Source organism: Falco cherrug, chromosome 10, assembly GCF_023634085.1.
Source record: "Falco cherrug isolate bFalChe1 chromosome 10, bFalChe1.pri, whole genome shotgun sequence".
NCBI lineage: Eukaryota > Metazoa > Chordata > Aves > Falconiformes > Falconidae > Falco > Falco cherrug.
The window spans coordinates 23,183,009-23,203,659 of NC_073706.1; the positions used below are offsets into that span (position 1 = coordinate 23,183,009).

The window sequence follows — 20,651 nt, forward strand, 5'->3', positions numbered from 1 at the left end:
TTCTGGTTTGTTGGTGGTTTTACATTATGCACTTGTCTGGTTTTGAATCTTCCCTAAAAATAACCCAATTCTGTCAATATAGGCAGCATATTTATTTTGTGTGTAAAATAATATATATTTATTATTAAAATATATAATACGAATACAATAAATATTTTTTTTCCTGTTAGGAAGGAGTATTAAAATACAAGGGCTAGATCTTTCAGCTTGGTATAAATCAATAAAATCTCTCCACTCCAGGCAAAATCAACTGGATCTACAACAACTGAGGATCTGGTTTTGGCATAAATGCTATATAATGGCTCATGAACTGCTTTAGATTTCTAATGAGAAAATAGGATTCATTAGAATGGCATTGAGTGACATGCCTTAAAAATATTTTAAATTGAAGGTTTTTATAAAACATTGACTATACTTGAATGCAACCACGGATGGTGAAATATGCCAGCTTCAGGAAAAAATTATATTAAAAACTGTGATATATGTTAGGTGTGCTTTTCAGTTAGTAGAAAATGAGTTCCTTCTTATTTAAAAAGGAAATAAAAAAGGAATAAAGTTAAGAATGTAAGGAAAAAAATCAATGTTTAATTTAATAAGGGGTGTCACAAACTACATTTGAGTTGTTTATGGAAAGTTATCTGCACTTTGGACTCAGGAAAATAAGGTCACAAATCTCTCTATTATAGACAAGTTATAAGGTAACTTGTAATTTATTGCTTAAAGGAAAGCTACAAAAACAGTCTTTAATACCTTTGTAATATTGCTAGTTCCTTATGGCAGAAGTCAGGAAAACTAAATAAGCAAAAAGTAGCGAGGGGAAATAAGGTGATTAAAGTACTTTTGCAAATATTACTGCATCATGATAATTAAGCACTTAAAATGGGTGAGGGTGAGGCAATGTTTTGCGTGGGTGTCATTATTAAATTTTTGTATCAAATGCTATGAAGAAATAACAGCTGAAAAGAAGAATGAATACATTTAACATTATTTTTCATTTAAAAAATGCACAACACAGAGCTTCTTATTTTTCTGTAGTATGCGTGAAATATTTTCTCATTCTTTTATGTAAAGATGTTTCCAAGGTGTGGATGTACCTTCCTACACATGTTATTTTCCCATTTTGCTAATATTCCCAAAGCAAAATGGGAATGGGCAAAGCAGGAATAAAAAGGAAGCGAATTATAGGAAGACAGGTATTTTGGGGGGCTTTGACAAAACAAAAATGTGAGAATCTTCTGTTAACGTAATTTCAAGAAAACATCGTATTAGTCATCATTAAATGTAAAAAGACAATTTTGCTATGGATGCAATACAAGAAATGAACAATGAACACTTCACCTTTGTTTTCTCACGGTCGTGTCAGGTTATTTAGGATAGAGTATCTGCTTTGTCCCTGAATTTCAAGAGGAGAAAACCAAGCAAATATTGACCGCAGCTGACCTTGTCTATTATGCATCATTAATCTAACAGTGACTTCAAGCAGCATAAAATTTGGAAACACGTATCAATCTCAATGCTGAATCAAAAGTGACATATGCAACGGGATCTCGGCGTACCTCAATGAGAACAAGGACATTTTCACTGTGGCGCTGTTCCTTTTTGTTCCACTTCTGTATCCAGAAGATCTCCAAAAACCTGACCGATTTCCGCAGGAGAAGGTAAGGTCTGTGCCACATGCCACGCTAGTGCAACCAGAAAGTGAAATTCTAAATGTACCTGCTCTCTCTTCTCCTCCCAAGGAGACTCCGATTTTTAAGAAGGGAAAGGCGCAGGTGGCTCTAGAGATGAGTTACGGGACTTTGGTTTTGCAATGCACTTGCATTACTAGATGACTTTATTTGAGTCCAGAATAAAGTATGTAATTGTAAATCAGGCAGCAAAATATTGCCTCCCAAGGCTGCAAGTAAGGGATGGAAAGTAAACACGTACAAACTAGCATAACAAAACAATGAGGAGGAATTAGTTGTTGATTAATGAATCTGTATTTAGCTAAAACAGTCCATAAAAGCACAGGCCAGTTAATCAAAGCTTTCTTCTTACTTTATGTGGTTAACATAATTCCACTTAGTAGAGTACTGAAGTGGACAACTGGAATTACTGAAATAATGAATAGAGTCAACATTTTCAGTTTTTGGAGTCGATAATGAGGAAAATAAAGACTGAGAATTTCACTGAGTCGTGCATTATTTCTCTCTACAGGGACACGATTAATAACTCTCCGTCCCAGAGATTTCTTTGATCTGTTGTCAACTGCAGTGTTGATTTAACACAATTATTCTTAAATTTGGATCAAAATTATGATAATGCTCATACTATAACCTGTATATTTAAGGGACTGAGGTCAGTATTTGATGGTGCCTCAGTTTATTGCTAGTTGCTGTTGTACAGCAGCTCCAGGGCAACTCCTTTCCCATTGCCTGACAACATATGCTGTTAGAGCTCCTGCCCATAGATAATGTCATAAAGACACAGACCCATTCGTATCTCTGTCTCCTGCCAATTCTGTTCAATAAATGCTAGCTAGCTGTGTATGTAATACACAAATGTCAAATGCAGCTGATAGGAGGAGAAACAATAATCACAACCACATTTAAACTGGAATGGCAATATGAAAGGTTATTTTTTTATATTCTTTTTTTCCTGGAAGAGTAATCACCTAAAGTAATTTTAGAACATATTATCCACTTTGTGTTCCTTTGAGGAACATGATGACATTGTTGGGAAAACATTAATACATTAGATATTGAAACTGTTCTATCTAACTTGAGCCTCGAAGTAATAATAATTTTCTCTATAAAGTTAAATAGCACTAGAAATCTGTGCAAAACACCTTCAGCAAAGTTTATAGCTTAAAAGTTTGAATCCTCTTTCTCTCCAACAATGTCGCAAGCAACGTGTAGAAAATAGACTTCAGCATCTGAATCTTATCCAGGTTTGATTATGAACCTCCACCAGCCTTTGAAGCAGCCTTTTCTGTAGTAGATTAATTCAGTCAGCTCAGTAGCAGCATGAGCGTGGCATCCTGGTGGGGTGACACGTGGGTAAAACCATTTCAAAACAGATGGGCTGGTACAGCCTCAGTGGTGTCATGAGCTTTGATTCTGTCGGGGAAGTAGAAGCCATTTCTGGAGCACCTAGTTCACTGCCATGCTCATGGGTACCTGATTTGCTGCTGATAATCACTTTCCTCTCCCGTAATTACAGCTCCATTTTTTTATTGACGCTTCATGTGGCCTGTGCTAGATATTCCATTACTAACGAATTTGAGTGCACAAGAATCTGAGTATTCTATATGAGATAATAGATCAAAATAACACAGTATCAGCTCGCCTATGAAAGAGCATAAATACCTTTTAAGTTCTAGCAGCTTGCTGCTTTCTTCGTGACATTGTATTTATTCTGTCTTGATTTCTAGCTCTGAGCCTGATGAGTGCATATATTCTTAATTTCTCATAGGGAGGGTGGCAAGCACTGTAACAGATAACTTAAAAGCATAATGAAAAGAGAAGCGCAGTAGAGCCATATTTAGGAGCCTAAGCTTTTTTTTTTTTTCTCCTCATTTTGACTGATGAAAATGGAGCAATATGATCCATGTGAGTGTGTAATCCTTTTCTTACTGGGGGAGGCTTCACATATTGCCTTGCTGGGCATTTGAAATGGCATGATTATGGCTGAATTGCACATTGCCAAGAAGAATTCCATTTTTCGAAGAACATAGTAAAGTAAAATTACCAAGATTATAAAGAAGCTATGGTTTATTCGAGCCAGCAAAAAGACAGCTACAAACTGACCATTTTGTCAGCTTTTCTTCTCATCGCTACATGCAGTTTAACATTTGCACATTCCTATTAACTTTCCAATTTGTTTCTGAAGATGGTATTATGCATGGTCTAGTAGAAATAAGCTTGATTTTTCCAGGGAGACTGGTAGAGAAAAATTGATGGGAAGACATCAGCTAGTGTTCTGAACGTGTAGGTCAGTATTTCCATTTAGGGAGTAGTTCAAAAACATTATAGCTCTAGACCCTTAAAACTGAACTTGTCTTGAAGAGGCTTCAACTCTTGCAGGTAAACTGCATTAAGCCCAGTAAAATCTGAAATAAAATGTTTTTCTAAAGAAAAAAAAAAAAAGAGGGTTAAGCTGGCATATTACTGTGCAAGCTGTATTGTTTTAAAAAGAATAAAAAATAATGTTTCCAACAACCAGCTTTACTTTTCTAGATAAACTAATGCAATTTTCCCCTTTATTAAAGGGCCTTGGGGTGATTTTAGACATGTTAAACAGCAACAAAATGGACAGGGACAGCATGGAAATACAGACAAATAAAAAATTAGCTGTAATCACACCTATTTATACACACAGCAGAATTCCTCACTGCTAGAGGAACCCAGCTGTCGTCCACAACATGCTGTTATTTCAGGTGGGCGGTGGGCTCAGACACTGGTACCAATACCAAAGGTACTGCTTAAGGTGCAAAAGGTTTTAGAAACTCATTTTTGGAAAAAGGTAGACTTCAGTTTTCAGAGTCACTTGCTATTCTAGCTGTTTAATGCTTAAAATCCTTTTGAGGAGAATCACTTTGGAAAACTGAGGCTTAGTGCTTAATTTGATCAGAAAAAAAAAAAAAAAACCACAAACTTCTAGTGCCTGAAAATACTCCAGATATGGGAAGGTACAGGTTGACTGATGGTTTTGTGGTCTCTCATGGAGAATAACATAACAGCTTCCAGTAACTCGGGAGTAGGAATGGGCAGACGAAGGCACAGTGGATCAGAAGTGCTGTCCCTGGCAGTAACCACACTGGTTAACTGAGCACCGTTAGCCTAAAACTTTAGAACGTGGAAGAGAAAACATCAATGAACAGCACCTGCTGCTGTTCAGTCCAGAGACTGCTTGTCCCGGTATGGTTTCTTCATTACCTGGAAGAGATGAGTGATGTTTTTGTGGAAAGGCAGCCAACACAAAACTGTGTCAGGGTGGATGCACCTCTGGTGGTGGAACCACTGAAGCAATATGCAGGGTGCAGTCCGCAGAGCTGGAGCTGGCACATCTTTGAACAGTTTTAAGGAGGCAGTATATTTTTTATCCGTTGTGGAATATTTGGAAATCTGGACAGAAATGGGAGGTCCAAATTACCACTTGTGTCTCCTCAGGGGAAGAAGAGCAGATCCTTTCTCCATAGAAATTCCAAACCTCTGGAAAACTTGAAATGGAAGTAGAGTTAGGAGCAGATCCTAAAAGAAACAAGGTAGGGCTCGGGCATGCAGTAAGTAGAAACCCCCTTAGCTCTTGACAAAGGGCTGGATGGTCAGGATAGTGTTCAGGAACCTTTAGTTCAGTTAATGATATCCCTCCATTAAGAAGAAATAGGTAAGAAAGGAACAATGAGCTGTAAGTAACAGATACAGTTTGGAAAAGGCCCCAAGAGACATGACCTATTCTGTTCCCAGAAGTTAGGATGGTAAAGGTGAAGTCTAAGAAAGCTACATACTTACAATCTTTCTTCATGTCTGGGGCAATAATTTAAGATAACCCAATATTCTTGGTTTCTATCAATCATGAGGAAACAGTATTAGGAAATCTGATGTCTCTCCTAACAACTCAAATGAAGCATCCCTGCAGGATCCGCAGCAACCCTTTTCACATGAGGCTAATAAGATCTGTAACTTTAACTGGCTTTCACGTGACAGATACTTTTGTCCTTTTTAAAGCGCTAACCTTATTACTTACATTTTCACTAAGGATTTTTTCCAAGCCAGTGCTACATTTTCTCCATCTCTTTCATCCTTGCATTTCCTTTGCCTGATCCTAATCCTTTCGGCTCGTGTGATCATGCTGTCCTGCCACGCTTTACTCATCCTCTGCTCCTTCTACAACTGTTACCCTGATCCAGTACTAGTAGCTGTGTTCTCTATTTTCCTCATACCACTAGCCTCCCTGGCAGCACTGAGAAACAGGCGTATCCAATAGTAATTATGCCTATCACTGTTCGTGGGATGGGAGAAAAGGGAAACAGAAAGAGAGGGTCTTTTAGGATGTCACTTTCTGATTTAGCAAATTGAGTCTGTATGTTCAATGCTTTCTACATGTATTGAAAAATCCCTGCCTTATCACACAGGCAAATAGATGAGGTTGAAGCATTCCAAGTTCTATTGACATGGAAAAGCAGTAACAGTATCTATCTTGCTTTGTTTTCAGAGAACAGATACATATTCTAACAAAACTAGCTACTTCAGTCTATAGTTTGAAAAATGATGACCACTTATTTCCCTTTCTGCTCTTCTAGCAGTTTTGTACAGATTCTTGTGATACTAGAAGAGAAGCATCAACTGTAATTGGATCCTGGTCCCTAAGGTTTACTGTTAGAAAATTATGCCATCTATAACTCTGCCAATGACTATGATGGGCCCAGGACCTTACAGAATACATAGTCTGAGCTGTAAAGGATGTCTATCTTGTACCTTTGAGGAAGTGACAAGAAAATTGCTAATTGCCACTCTAGCTTATTTTATCACTTTACGTAAAATAGTATATACTTCTAGCTAGCTTTGGATAAATAATAACTGCATATAACACAGTTTTGCACATACTTGGTTCAGTAGCATTTACAGGAAACCTGTAATGTCTAATTGCTGTGACTCGCACTTGCTTTTTGTTGTGCTAATTAAGGAAGAACCTGCATGTGGCTGAGCGGGGTGAAAAGGAAGATAATTAGAAAAAGAAGACCATATCTCCACACACACATGCAGAAGCAAGGGTGATAGAGTTCTTTACATTTTCCAGTTTACTTTTTATGGAGCTCAGAGTAGTAAGTTACTATTTATATGCCCTGCATACTGGGGCATTTTGTATTATCATCACTGTACTGCTGCATGACTAACATGCTAGCCTGCAGAAGCATTAATATAGTATTATATATATATATATATATATGGGCCCTAAATATATATGTTATATATCCATTTCATTTGGAAAATCTTCATTATGGCTACCTCTGCAAAAGAAAGATTTTGCAATATTTAAATAATTTTGCTCACTGTATAAATAATTAAGAAGGGAAAAAATGTGTTTAAGAAGTGTAGAAGGTATGTTGTTTTCAAAAGTGATGCTCTTAAAAAATATAAAAATGTCTTAAGGACTTCCCTTGGTTGTGAAAATATTGCAGTTGCAATGAGCACTGTAACTTGCAGACCCACGTAAGTAAGGATGATAGAAGCAACATTAGCTGTGCCAAAGTAGTCTATGCTAATTAATCAAGGATTCCTCTACAGGCAATTGAGAGATACAGAATGCTCCAGAGAGGAATTTATATCACCCATCTCATGTATTTAAATACTGGATGGGATTGCTCACCTTCTGGAGATGGCTGTCTCCCCTTATTATAGAAGGAACGTAGATGAATAGTGTAGCAGAGGCAGCAACTCCTTACTTAATTAAGGCTTCATGACGCATGAACAGCAGAGCTCAGAATTCTTTTTCCACGCATGCATAAACTTAGTGAGTAATGAGCTAAACAAAAAGTTTTATTTACTGTAGCAATAATATTAAGTTTTGAACTTGATCCTTTAAATGTAGCGGTAACATGCATATGTGTCCATGACAATTACATTACATCAAAACCATGTGTGTTCACCAGAAAAAGAGCCCACTTACAGGATCAATAACTCACCTATACATTGCCTAATATTCTTAGGTGTACTGCCTCAGTGGGGTCTGGGAAATGAATTGTCACAGCAGTGACAAATTGAATTTGGGATACAGTTCTTTGTCCCATTGCATCTTGCATCTGGCTGCATCCAATAAAGCTGATTTTTTTCCAGAGGTGGAAACATTCCAGAAAGCATTGATGTAGGAGAGCTGGGCATCTAATTGTACGGGACATGTGCCATTGGCTACCATATGTAATAATTTACCATGACTGTTAGTATTGCGGTAGCGTAGTAACAGAGGTCTTCCTCACCACGTATTTTCAGTCTTAGCTTGAGGACTACCAGGAGGAGATTGCTACCACAGAGCTGACAAAGAAACTCATTTAAATTAGAAGCTACTACAAACACACTAAATAAATAGAGTTTTCCTGAGGTGGTTTTTTGTTTGTTTCTTTTTCTTTCATTTAAATCTCTCGAGCTGTCAGAGAAAAGGATTTTAATTTAGTAAGTCAATAAAACCTCTATTTTATAGTGAATTTTTGTTTGGGTTTCTCTTTTTTTTTTTTTTTTCCCTACACTAAAAGCTGCCATTCTGCGGTGACTGATAACACATTTTGCTCCTTTGATTTCTTGCTGTGAATACCTGAAAAGCATCTTCTAACTTACTCACGGCTTGTTTTCCTTTTTGCTTCTGACCGGTTTTGCTGCATGTTTATTTTGTTACCTGTGCCTAACGGCTGTTTTCTTATGTGGGAGCAGCCCATGCATCTTCTGATTTTTGCCATATGGTAGACTTTACTTCTCTGTGTGATATCCTCTCGATTACATTCATCAGCACACTCCCTGCAATGCAATTTCAACAACGCTCTCTGCATACACAGAAATCAGCATTTGCACTTTCCTGGTGGAAGTTAGTGAATAGATTTGCTCCCTGGCAGTAGAACTTCTCCCTTTCGGTGTGTTTGGAGGTCCAGGCTGTCAAGACCCTTCTCAGGGAACTGCGGGTGTTACCTGGGTGGGAAATGCAGAGCTGTGCAGGTGCCAATAGGGAAGATCAGGCTCCTGATGAATTAAAGAGCAGGAATGATGGGAAGGGAGATTTGTTAGACTATAAATTCCTTACCTCTTTCCAGGAACAGAAGGCTATAACCGACTCTGTGGGTGAAACTATTTCTGTGAAGAAAGCTTAAGCAAACCTAAACTTTATGCCCCATTTTAGCCAATGAGGTTAACTATTAACAATGAGGTGCCATTGTACTTTAGTTGATTAAACTGTATTATATTTGATTAAACTCTGCAAATTTACAGAAAATAAGGATCATCAACGCCAATGCTTTGTTCCAACACAACTGTGTTCACAGACTGAACCTTGTCAAGGATATTGCCGAATTATTTGAAGCAACGCAAAAATAAGTTTTGAGTCATCTGTGTAAGAGAGTGAAGCAATGTCTTGGGTCACACCGTTGCACGCCCTGTCTGTGCTGGCATGCTCTGTTATTACCCATCAGCTATCCTACAGGAGTTTTCCATAGTTACATATGCATTTACTAAATGGTAGCTGTTAATAGGTGATTTCTCCCAGTCTGTAATTCTCAGTTTTTACGTCCCACTGTGTTTTGGCAGCTGTTCAAAACTGAGCAATACCTATATCCTTTACAAACAACAGCAGAGACTCTCTCTTGAACGAGTGTGGTCCTCCAGCATCTCCTGGTCAGAGTGTTGTCCTCCAACATCTCCTGGCCACGGTGCAGATGCGCCAGAGCCATCGCTGGCTGAGCTCTCCGGCAGCCAGCATGGAGTCCTGCCGCGGTTAGGGAAAGCCAGGACCCCTCAGTGGCCACTGCAGCTGGAGTGGATTGGTCTCATCTTGCTCACTGGTAGCAACAAAAAGTAATCATGCTGCAGTAGAAAGGACCTCATGAAATATTATCTTTTGTAGATGTCATAGTGGAAGGACAAATCTGCGTTTGGGAGCGGTAGAAGATACAGATAACTGGCGTCATTGTAACCCAGTGGCCATATAGATTGACTCCACGTCTTGCCCTTCAAAACTACCGATTTTCATCTTCCTTCCCTGGGTTCTCCCACATGTCTTGCTTTGTTGGAATGATTTGAGATGAAGTATCTAGATGTCCATAAAAACAGAATATACTTTATTACTTCTTCCAAGCTGATCACAAAAATTCCCATCTGGTCTTACTTAGGGAACAATATCACATAATTTCTGGTTAATCACTGTGTGGGTCAAAGCCTGTTTAGGAAACGCTGTCAAAACCTGTCTGTTTTCTCCACTATGAAAGAGAGTTCAGAACTCGGAGCTGACAGGCAAGGACACTACCAACAGGAGCAACTGCTGCTATATGCTTAGGTGAACTCAATATGTCAAGAGCTTATGGAGATGGGAAAGCTGCAGGGAGATCCCTGTGCTGCTGACACTCTCAGAGTAAGAATACAGGCAAAAGATTAATCTTAATAACCTAATTTCTGGGCCTTTAATTCAAGCAATAATGTTGCACACAAAATGAACACACAAAAAGTGCTCAGAGGAGATAACACCACTAGTGGTAAGATGCTCGCCGTTTCGTGTCACTTGTTTTTTCCTTATGTGACTTTATGAAACCTGAGAGCCGTGCGTATGTGCTGGGATGGATCTGCAGGTTGTTGTTGTTGTTGAGACTGGAGCTGTGGCATTTGTTTGGCTGGCTGCAGAATTAGCTCATAGGTTGCTATGTTAAGCTAATTGGCTAATTGGCACTGAGTTACCTCAGTTTGCTGGCTAATAAATAGCAGCAGTTGAGAAGCTGTCTACTTGTAATACTGTGAATGACTGGTGAGAGGATGCTGTGAAGCAGGAGTGAGCTATTACAGGTCATACAAAATTAAGGTAGTCCTCTTTGTCATCCACCATTCTTGTATAAAGCTCTTAAACACTTGGTTGTGTTGTTTCTTAGTACAGCAGAAGGTTAAAATGCCTGCCCAACCATGGCCCTCAGGTAAAAACAATACCGTTCACATGCCTCTATGGATTTCTAAGCTGAATTCTCTAGCTCTTTCCTTAGATGTAGTGAAATGATTTAATGATGATTGATTTTAGTTCAGCCATGTGTGTTTCTCTGCTACTCTCTTTTAATGGAGTTTATAAACTTTTTGGAATAAGTGCTAAGTATGGTGCTTGTAATGAGAGTTATTCTAGTTTCCAGGAAAAACTGAAGTAAGAGGAATTAAGTTAACAGTGTTCCCTTTCGTACAGGGGTACTGTTTCAAAGAGAGTGACGCTGAAAGGCATGCAAGGACAGGTACCCATATTCAAATTGTGTTAAGAAACTTCCACAGATCAGAAGATGGAAATGTATTTAAATTTCATTTTTAAGCCTGTATATAGCAGAACATTACCTGGAACATTTCAGTTGCATTAAGAAAAGGTTAGGTGTTTCTGTAGCACAGTAGGAATAGGGGAGTGGAGGGCCATGATGCTTTCTTGGGTCTGTTTCTGTTGTCATCAACTCCTCAACATGCCGCTTGGAAATGCTAGGTCTCTCTGAGGACAAGGCACAGATAAATTTTATGTGAATTGGACATTATTTCTGAAGACCACACGTATTTACCTTTGATAAATGCTGGATTTCAGCAAATGCTGACATTCTCAAATAATTTCCCTGGGGATCTAATACTAAAGTTTCTCTACTGTAGGGTTATTCTCCTCTGGCCAATTTCTCAACTGTTTAATTTTTTTGGTTCTAACAAGTCACCCAGATTGTTTGCACCTGCCAAATTAAGGAAGGCGAGGGGCTCTTACTGCCTTAGGTAGCCTTTGAATTTCTGAAAAGTATCATCCTGTGGTATTTAACTGATGCGTAATAGGTCTGGATAGCTTATTTCCCCATCTGATTTCATGCCTTAACAATCATACAGAGAGTTTCTGGGTAGTCCTTGGGCATCCTCAGGTTTTGTTCTTGTACTACGGTGCACAGGGGGGAAGCCTGTGAAAAGTAGTTGCGTTATTGAAAACAGCAATAGAACTCATGGGACATTAAAGTAAACTTCCTTAATGACTATAATTTAAATTTACAACATTAATACCCAGAAAAGCTATTATAAATAAAAGCTTTTAAACAGGAGAGAATTAACTTGACTAAATTCCATTAGTGACATCTGCTATAGAAACACATTAAGAAGGCTAAACACCACACTGGTTGCTCAGTTAGTTAAATCCATTAGTATTAAATACATGCATTTCATCAGCTGCTCTGTTCAAGGGATCCAAGCTTGAATTCTGCTCTTGAAGTCAATAAGGTGATTTCTTTCAGTTGAGAAGTAAACAGTGATTGGTATCTCATAGGTGTTGTGCGTTACGTGCGTACTTTGTCATTATAGAAAAAATAATATGCAGTTTTGGCTTCACAACTTTCAAGTACCTGAATCCTGAGAAAAATGTGTGCAGCACTGTGAGGTAAAGATTGACATGGACTAGAGTTAGACCTCTTTTACAACACTAATCCTTCAAAGAAAACTACCCAAAAGAGACTGAGAGAGAGTAATGTTATTCTCTGGGACCTCAGCCCAAAGCACAGAGAAGCAAATGAAAATCACTTATTTCCTTTGGGTTTAATCAGGCTTGGATTTTTGTTTGCTTTTAATGAAGCCATGCAGTAATGAAGCCACGCAGTTAAGAGAAAATTAAAGTAAACAGACCTACAGCATTGTGCAACCTTGCACATTAGAAAGTTCACAAACCTTAAATAGGGGAAATTTTCTTAAAACAACCAGGGAAGATGTGGGAGAAGCAATATAAGCTTCTCCTAGGAGCAAGAGCTTGATGCACCAGGTGCAGAGAATAACCAGCAAGGATATGGGTGGTCTGTTAGGATGCCAGCTGCTGAGCATTCAGCACTGGTCAGGGGCTGAGAATTCCCCTGTGAGAGCACCAAAAAGCAGACAAGAATGATCATAGAAGAGATTAAAATAAATTCTATCCTGGCAGTCACAAAGATACTTTTCCACGTGTTGTTTTGTGGATGTGTTTGTATGTTGATGAGGGCGGGTTATTTTGCATTGCAGAATAGTTTGTATTCTATTTTAAAGCAAAATTATGTGCAAGCTAGTGTGTAGAGTTATACCATTTGAACTGGTTATTTGAAGACAATGCTCATCTGGGAAGGTTGCCACGCAGCTCTAAATTTTCTTGGCATACAATATAGTTTCTGTCTATTCCTTTACCACTTGTGGTGCTCCTTATTGTGAACTGAAATGATGGAATATTGGCCTCATTATTAATTTTTTGGATTTGGAGTGTGTTTGGGCTTTCTGTGTTTAGGTACCACGAGCATATGGTCCCTAGTTCCTTCTCTGTCATCTAAATTTCCTTAGTCCATAACAGAATCACCTGAGAATGATGCTGGATGGTATATTAAAGTGTCCAATTACTGTCTGTTTTATTTCGTTTTCACAGAACAGCAGCAATCTGAACTCAACCTATCACTCGCGTAAGCTTTGTTTTTCTTGTTTTGACTATATCTTTTTCTCTGAATTGCCTATGCCTAGCAAGGAAAAACAATAATCAGTGATCTGCTGTAAGTTTACATATGTGTTGTTTATGTGCACTGGAATTACTTTTAAAAGCCCTCTGCAGATCACAGTAGGGATGTATTTTCCTAATTAATATAAATGCTACATGTTCCAAGATCTCAAAGACCAATGTCTGTAAATACTCTCCTGCAGTACTCACACACACACACACACAATCAGTTATTAACTTGCAATGGTGTTTATGTTTTATATTATTTGTAATTAATTGATAAAGTATTAGGGTGGTATATTAACCATAAATATTATTGTATGACATTTATTTATGCTTTGCTGTTTCTCAATTAGGGAGATGTTTAGTAAGATGATTAAAGTGTGGTGAAGATGGAGAGAGATTTGAAAAAAATAATTAAAATGGGAATGGAGGTCAGGGAGAACAGTCATCATTGAGGATAACCAGGAGGGAGAAAAGCAGTAGTTGGGAAGTCAGCTGCTGGGTGTTCAAAGTCAGTGGTACTCAGAGAAGGCATGTGAATTTCTCCTTTAAAATCATCAATAATCAGAAATGAATAGACATGGTTTTACTCCCAGAAAGTGCAAAAGCTAGTGTCAGTTGTTCTCCCTCTTCCCTGGGACAATGCTAATTTCCATCAGGAAAATGTAACCCCAAATATCTCACTGATTGATGGTTGGGTGTGTCCTTCAGTGTTCGCGCAGCACCTAGGGCAGCGGCTCTCCAGTGCTAACTGGAGCCTTGGGGTGTAACCGCTGCATAAACATCAACTACTCGCAGGAGCCAACAGCCTGTGTTTCCTGCACCCTTCCCGCAGCTCAGCTCATGGCAGCTCTTGGCTTTCTCTTGTACCGTGTTTATTGCTCATGTGCTCTTAAACTGGGTCAAGGAATTGATTTGCTTTGCTCCACTCGCTATAGAAATGACAAGAAATGAAGCAGAAATTAAGAGGATAGAACTTTTTCGAATGTGTTCAAGCAAAACTCATGTTGAAACGTTCTATTGAAAGCAGTCCAGGTGGTGCTACCATGAATAAAGTTTGTAAGTATCCCCTAAAATAGTCATGTTTTTTTCCTTAAATTCTGGACACCAAAGCATTTCTTGCCAGCTGCGTTGGTTTTTTTGTGAGTGTTTGAGACTCAGATTGAAAATTATTACACTATCATTAGCAGATTGGTGGTGGTTTTTGTTGGTCTTAGAGGTAATTCTACTTAACGCTGTGATTATATCTGTTATCGTGTGTACACAGTTGATGCTTTATATGTGCTTAGCCTGGTTTATAATTCGACAACTGGTGTGTTAACTGTTACACTCTTAACCGTAGTCCAGCTTTCTATTAATGCATTGATGTCCAATGAATCCAATGCAGGGGGTCCTTTCAAAATTAACTCTAAAAGTTCCTGACTGTTGCCACATGCTAAAACCACAGTTTTGCACTTATAGATTTAAAAATAAATTTGACTTTTTATTTAGTTTCTGCGTAAAGTACTCTTTAGTCATTCTGTTCAACATTTGCGGGAGTTCAAATTTCTACTTGAAATTCAGATGACAATGGAAGCACTAAAGCACAATGAAAATTGAGCTGTATGTATCTAGCCATTCTTATCACCCTGGGACATGACTGCCTCACCATGTCCTCGGTACATAAGAATTTTTTTCTTTCTTTCCTCTTGCAGTAGTTCCATATTCACTCATATTTGTTTATGCAGAGGCATTAAGCAGTAAAACTGGAAGTGAAGATAGCAAAAAATAAGGGAAGAAAAAATTATATTCTGAGGGTTTATGTAGACTTCCCAGTACAATATGTTTTACAAAAGGAGTCTAAACTGATGGCAAGAAAATCTCTTAAAAGTCTCTTTACTGTTAGAAAACATATCTATTTCTAAATATTGACTCTTGTAGAAATCTGTTCATAACCTTCCTGCAGGTTTCTAGGAGCAGTTCTAAATCTGGTCCTCTCTCCTGCCTTGAGGCCACCTAAGTCATGTTGATCTCTTAAAGGAAGAGTCCTTGTGTTTGGCGTTTTTGGTTTTGTTTTGGTTTGGTTTTTTTTCACAGCAACTAAGAGTAGGTAAAAGTTTTCTGAGAAACATATTTAAAATTAGATGACCTGAAAGGTTTAAGGAGGACTTAAGTTACTGTAAAAAAACCATCGTAAACCCTTCCTTTTAATTTCCCTAGCACAAGATGCATTTGGGTCTTTTTATTACTTTAGAAGTCCAAAGCTTCCCAACTTGCTTAAATGCTTTCTGACAGTTTTGAGAAGTGCAAAATATACTTCGCGATGCATAAAGTATTCCACTTTTATCGCCTGAGAAGTTCTATGCATTCCTGTTACATTCAGTTCTGCAGAAAACAGAACATGGCTTCTTTGCTAGTTACAATAGCTCAGCACTCACTATTTTTTTTCCCTCTCTCTTGCTCCATCTCTCTCCTCTCCTGCCCCAGTAACTTAATCATTCACAGCAGACTCAAAACTTCATTGATTTAGGAAACTTGGATTCAATCCTGAATATATTTCCAGAACTGTCAATGTGGGGACTTCTTAGGAACAGGTGGAATATGGGGCCGTGATTCAATCAGGGATTTATCAAAAAGAGCTGGAACCGCCTAGATGTGTTTACAAAAAGCAGGTTCGTGTATATTATGTATATTCTGCACCTGTTTCTCCCCTCCTCCTCCTTGCTCTGGAGCTGGTCTATGCAAAATGTGTCTGAGTTTGCCGTTTTGGCACTTGATCTTATTTTGACGTCATGTGAAATCCAAGCAGTAGCAAGGTAATAACAAAGACATTGTTCTTAAAACAAAAAATAAAATTCTTTATATCTTGCTTTCCAGACTTTTTTTTATTTATTTTTTTCCCCTTTTGATCAGAAATGGTTGTTGGTTTAATTCCCGAATTGCTGGCAGGCCTACAGCTGCTTTGTAAAAGATCTGACAGAGCAGACGTAGGACTAAAATATAAGCAGCTTGGGGAAACACAGCATAGGCAGCAGATCAGGTAAGAAGAATAAACCATATGTTATTGCTACTTCCAGAATCGTAATGTCGTTGGGTTGATAAACTATTTTCTGCGTAAAATGACTTAAGAGGAACATTTACACTTTACTGTATTTTGAATAGAAGTAGGCTTGCTCCTAATTCTCTGGGGTTTTACAATGAGTCTGTGAACAACAGGAGGCAACTCTGCAGATTTTTCCCATTAAATTCATGCTGGTACGTGCTTGTCTCTATTATATCTTGGATAATGATTGCTTCCCAGGTGCAGAAGTCAGGTTTTGGATTTAAAATATACACGAGAGAGGTATTTTGGCTAGGAAACCATAGGTCTGTTGCTATGATGAGTATGAGATGTGATACTCAAAGATTTCTTGGAGCCTTTAACTATTTTTCAGATATCATACAGATATTGCCAGGGAATGAAAAATACCTGTTTTCCGAAGACATACCGATATCACATCATCACAAATGTGTCCCTTTCTTCAAGGAAGGTTTTGAAGACTCAGGGTGGAAAAGGTCAGTTCCAGGCCGTTTGAAACAATGTCTCTTGCCATGCTGTGGTGTCCCTGCCAGACCCCACGCAATCATCATCACCGCAGGATGAACGGTAAAGGGAACAAGGAAGACTTTGTTCGAGAACGTTGTGAAAATTCACAACTGATAATGATGACTGATGCATAGCAGCGGTAGCATAAGGTCATAGGAAGGAAAAAAGAAACAGCAAAAATCTATCAGTGATTGCTTCAAGAAGACATTGACTTCTTCTGGAAAAAAGTGCTCCTTTTTATGTTACCACTGTTAATGAACTGAGGGTGAAAGGAAGGCAAGACATTTTGTGGTGTGACAGCTAAAAAGGGGTTTATTTTGTGTTGTTTCACTTACTGAGTAGGGTGTGGTGAGAATGGAGCCTTCTCCTAGCAAAAGCAGACTGTACCCTGAGGCAGTGATGTTTTTCCTGCTCCAGGCGTTTTGGAGGAGGAGAGGAACAGGGGAAGTGAATGGAAGTGGGGGGAAATGCAGAGTACTTGGCCCTTTCCAGATGTTCCCAGACATGAATTTGTCCAGTGGGTAGTGAGTAAGAAAAGAGATATTTACCGATCCTTTGCTTTTCTGATACCTGTCCTTCTATTAATTTACCAGAGGCAGGTTTAAGTGTAGGATCAATCAGGTCTGAAACCAGAGACACAACACAAAAAAACCACTCAGTGTCCTGTGCAAAATGAATTAATTAACTGATGATCTGACTGAAGGAAAAATTAAGTTTTCGTAACTTAATACTTGTGCCCAAACTCAAGGAGAGGTGTCTTATTTTCCAAATATGTAGGGATTATTTCTATCCTTGCTCTTTATGTGCTTTTTCACATCAAGTCCTAGCTGTACCAAAGCAGATTACTCTAAGTACCCTTGTGGGATTTATTCTTAGGAATGTAAATAAGCTGAGCATCAAATGCATAATAGTCCAGTCCTGAGAATTTTCCAGTCTCTGGTGTGAGAAGTGTGTTAAGTTTGGCTGAAGTGCAAATCTGCCTCTAGTTTTCCTGTTCATCTGAACAGTTTGGACTTTGACTTGTTTGTTGTCTTCATTGCTCCACGCAAAGCATTATAACAGCAAGTACAGGCAACTGGTGGTGGAAAATGAAATTTCTACTCCAGTCTAAGAGGCCAAAAGCTAATGGGCACACGAAAGGCATGCTTACTACTGCTACTTGCTGTTCTTGCTGTACAACAAGATTGTGTTGCACTAAAGGAGAAGCCGAAGGGTTAATTCATCGTTGGTTCTGAGCAATGTATAAACAAGATTTGGTTGTGATGGAGGTGAACAGTTGGGAGAAGTGACTAATCTAATCAGGCCTACAGTCAGGGTAAGGCTGAGTGAGTAATATCGGAATATAATAAGGCAGAATTTTGAATTTCAGGACAGGAAGAGATAGGGGAGGACTTGGAGAGCTACTCTGCAAGTCAGTAATAGGCTGGAAGAGTGCAGAAAGAAATGAAAATGTTCAGGAGAAACTCTTGTGTACCCAAAGGCTGTGCATGAGTAACACAGGAAAAAAACAACCCAACAGTGTTATCAGTGAAAGGGTGAGGAAGCTGGGTAGAGAAGTGCAAGAAGCAATTAAGAGAAAAAATATAACGCTTTGTTCCGGGAAGAGTGCAAAAGCTGACAACGTGAAAGCATTTGGGGAAAATTGCCAGGAAACAGAAATGAAATTAGAAATTACATGGAAGTATAGGAAATCAAGAAGCACTCTGAGGTGTGCCTGTGTGCTTGTTTACATGTATAGACACATACATACAGAAGCTTCGTCAGGTTTCTGAAGGACAGTGGGAATAATCTAATTACGCTGGAGACAAAAGTTTCCTGGCACCTTTAGCTATTTGTGTCTCTTAGTGCTTTCAGGAGGGTTGCTGACAGAAGGTCAGTAGAAGAAATGAGCTTTTCATGCTAGGGATAATGAAATATTGCTAAATTCAAAAGTGCACCAGAAATCTTTAATCACATGCTAAATTTAATTTGTGAAGTGTTAAATGTGCTCAGGTTTTATTTCAGGCTCCTGAAGCTGGGTACTAAAGTACTTGAATCATTGCTAGAAAGTAAAGAACATTTCAGGAAACCTGTAACTTTATGTTAAAGTCTGGGGTTTTTTTTCCTTTGGAGACAAAAAAGAAAAAGGAATGGGTCTGCTTCTATAGTCTCCAGGTGCTCATATGTCTGGATGTCCAATTCAAACAAAATGACTAGAAGTGTAGGATTTCAACTCAAGAGTGACATAGTAGAAAGAGTTGCTATTTTATATCACATTAAACTACTTTGGTGCCACAGAAAATGACCTTTAGCTGGCACAAAAGAACAGATCCTGACATTCTCTCCACCTATTGCCTTCAGTGGGAATACCTTTGGAGTAAGAAACAGCTCAGTGTGAGCAAGAACCTCAAAACCAAGCCTTACAATAGATTGAAATCCTTTGATGAGTCAAATTGTAATAATGTCTTTCATTTTCAGGTATAATTTTTTACCACTGAAAAATTTCTTATTTCAACACGGGCAGCTTAAAGTGGAAGTCAAAATATGAGCAGAGATAAATAGTGCTGTGTGAGCCTCCAAGGGGTGTCCTAATGCTAGAAATTCTCCTGCAACTTTGTGCCAAAGTATTACTTTATAATCTGTCAACTGTTTAGCCATAATTACAGCTTCTCTATTTTGTCCCTACATGGGAATTTGTTTCTTTTATAATTTTTAATTTCCCAGGAGCTCTCATTAAGGGTTGAAACCATTTGCTTGATTTCCCTTTATTAAATATACTGAAGAGTCAGCTGTCTTTGGAATAAAATACAATTTCATAATTAGGACTATGTGCTTATTCGCTGTGCTAAATTTCTGCTTTATTCTTATTTCAGTGTCTTCTCTGAAAGTAAACATTTAGGATGGATAAGTAAAGTTGGAAAGAAACAAACCTTATTCCAGACTTATCTCCCAATTGTTTTATTCTTTCTTGGGTAATGTGTATTTCATTTTGATTTATTTATAAAATTAGTTGGGTAACGAGGAACAGATTTGGAGTGAGCAAGAAATGTTGACCTTGTGTTGAGAGCTCTGCATGATGGCAAAAATACCTTTTTTGCTTTTCAGGGTCTGCTCTTGTCCTTTGTTTTACAGCAGTTAATTTCCTTAAGTACATTTTTTCTTGATCTAGTAAAGATAGAGCATAGCAGTAATGAAGCATCCAGCTGAGCTGAATATTCTTGCAGTACATCTTTAGTCTTTCTATCAACACTTCCGTGGGGTTTGAATGCTCTTTCTGCTCTAATTTAATATTATTACACCTTATTTATATTCTGGCATCATCCCAAAAACCCAATGTAGCCTGTCTGTCCTACTGTGATAATGCTGTGCGTGGACAGTGATCAACATGTGGAAATTATAGTACTGAGAATTGCAGACATTTGCCCAGGGCCATAAGTGGAGGTCAAAAATTCATCTCTCTTAATTACATATTGGTTATACAACCACCCAGACAGTGTCGCCTCTGTACCTAAACATGATGCTCTTATTCTGAAGTCTTCTTTTCCTCCCTAATAAAACAGTTGCCTTCAAACCCAAACTCAAGGCTTTTCGTTGCTTCCTGTTATTAGAACTCTGCTTATTCTAATGATCTTCATATCCTACATCCCTTCCCCTGTTGCTGCTTTGTGAGTTCCCTTATGCAGATCTGTGTCCTCTCAGCACTTATAGCCGCTTATTTATTCACTCATTAATTCAGTAATACAAAGGGGGATTTACAGTTACAGGCACTTCTGATGTGAAAATGGGTGAGAAAAGAGGAGACCAGATGCCTTGAGGACAGCTTCTTTGGTTTTGTTGCTTTGTTTTTCAGGCTTTTGCACCGAGCATGCTTGGACAGTCACGAATAAAAAGGGAGTAGAACGGCCAAAAACAAGAGAGAAAAATCTCTAATGCGCTAGCC

The 20,651-nt window shown here is 38.5% G+C and overlaps 1 protein-coding gene across 2 annotated transcripts in view; it reads left to right on the forward strand.

Annotated features, from left to right (window-relative positions):
• Positions 1 to 10,100: 10,100 nt before the first annotated feature.
• LUZP2 (leucine zipper protein 2) overlaps positions 10,101 to 20,651 on the forward strand; it is a 309,932-nt gene continuing 299,381 nt past the window's right edge. Inside the window, exon 1 of one of the 2 annotated variants that reach the window (XM_027798713.2) lies at positions 10,101 to 10,213. The gene's annotated coding sequence lies outside the window, so the exon portion shown is untranslated. Of the gene's footprint in view, positions 10,214 to 10,470; positions 10,534 to 20,651 lie in introns of those variants that run through there. The other variant, XM_027798712.2, reaches the window with a different exon arrangement.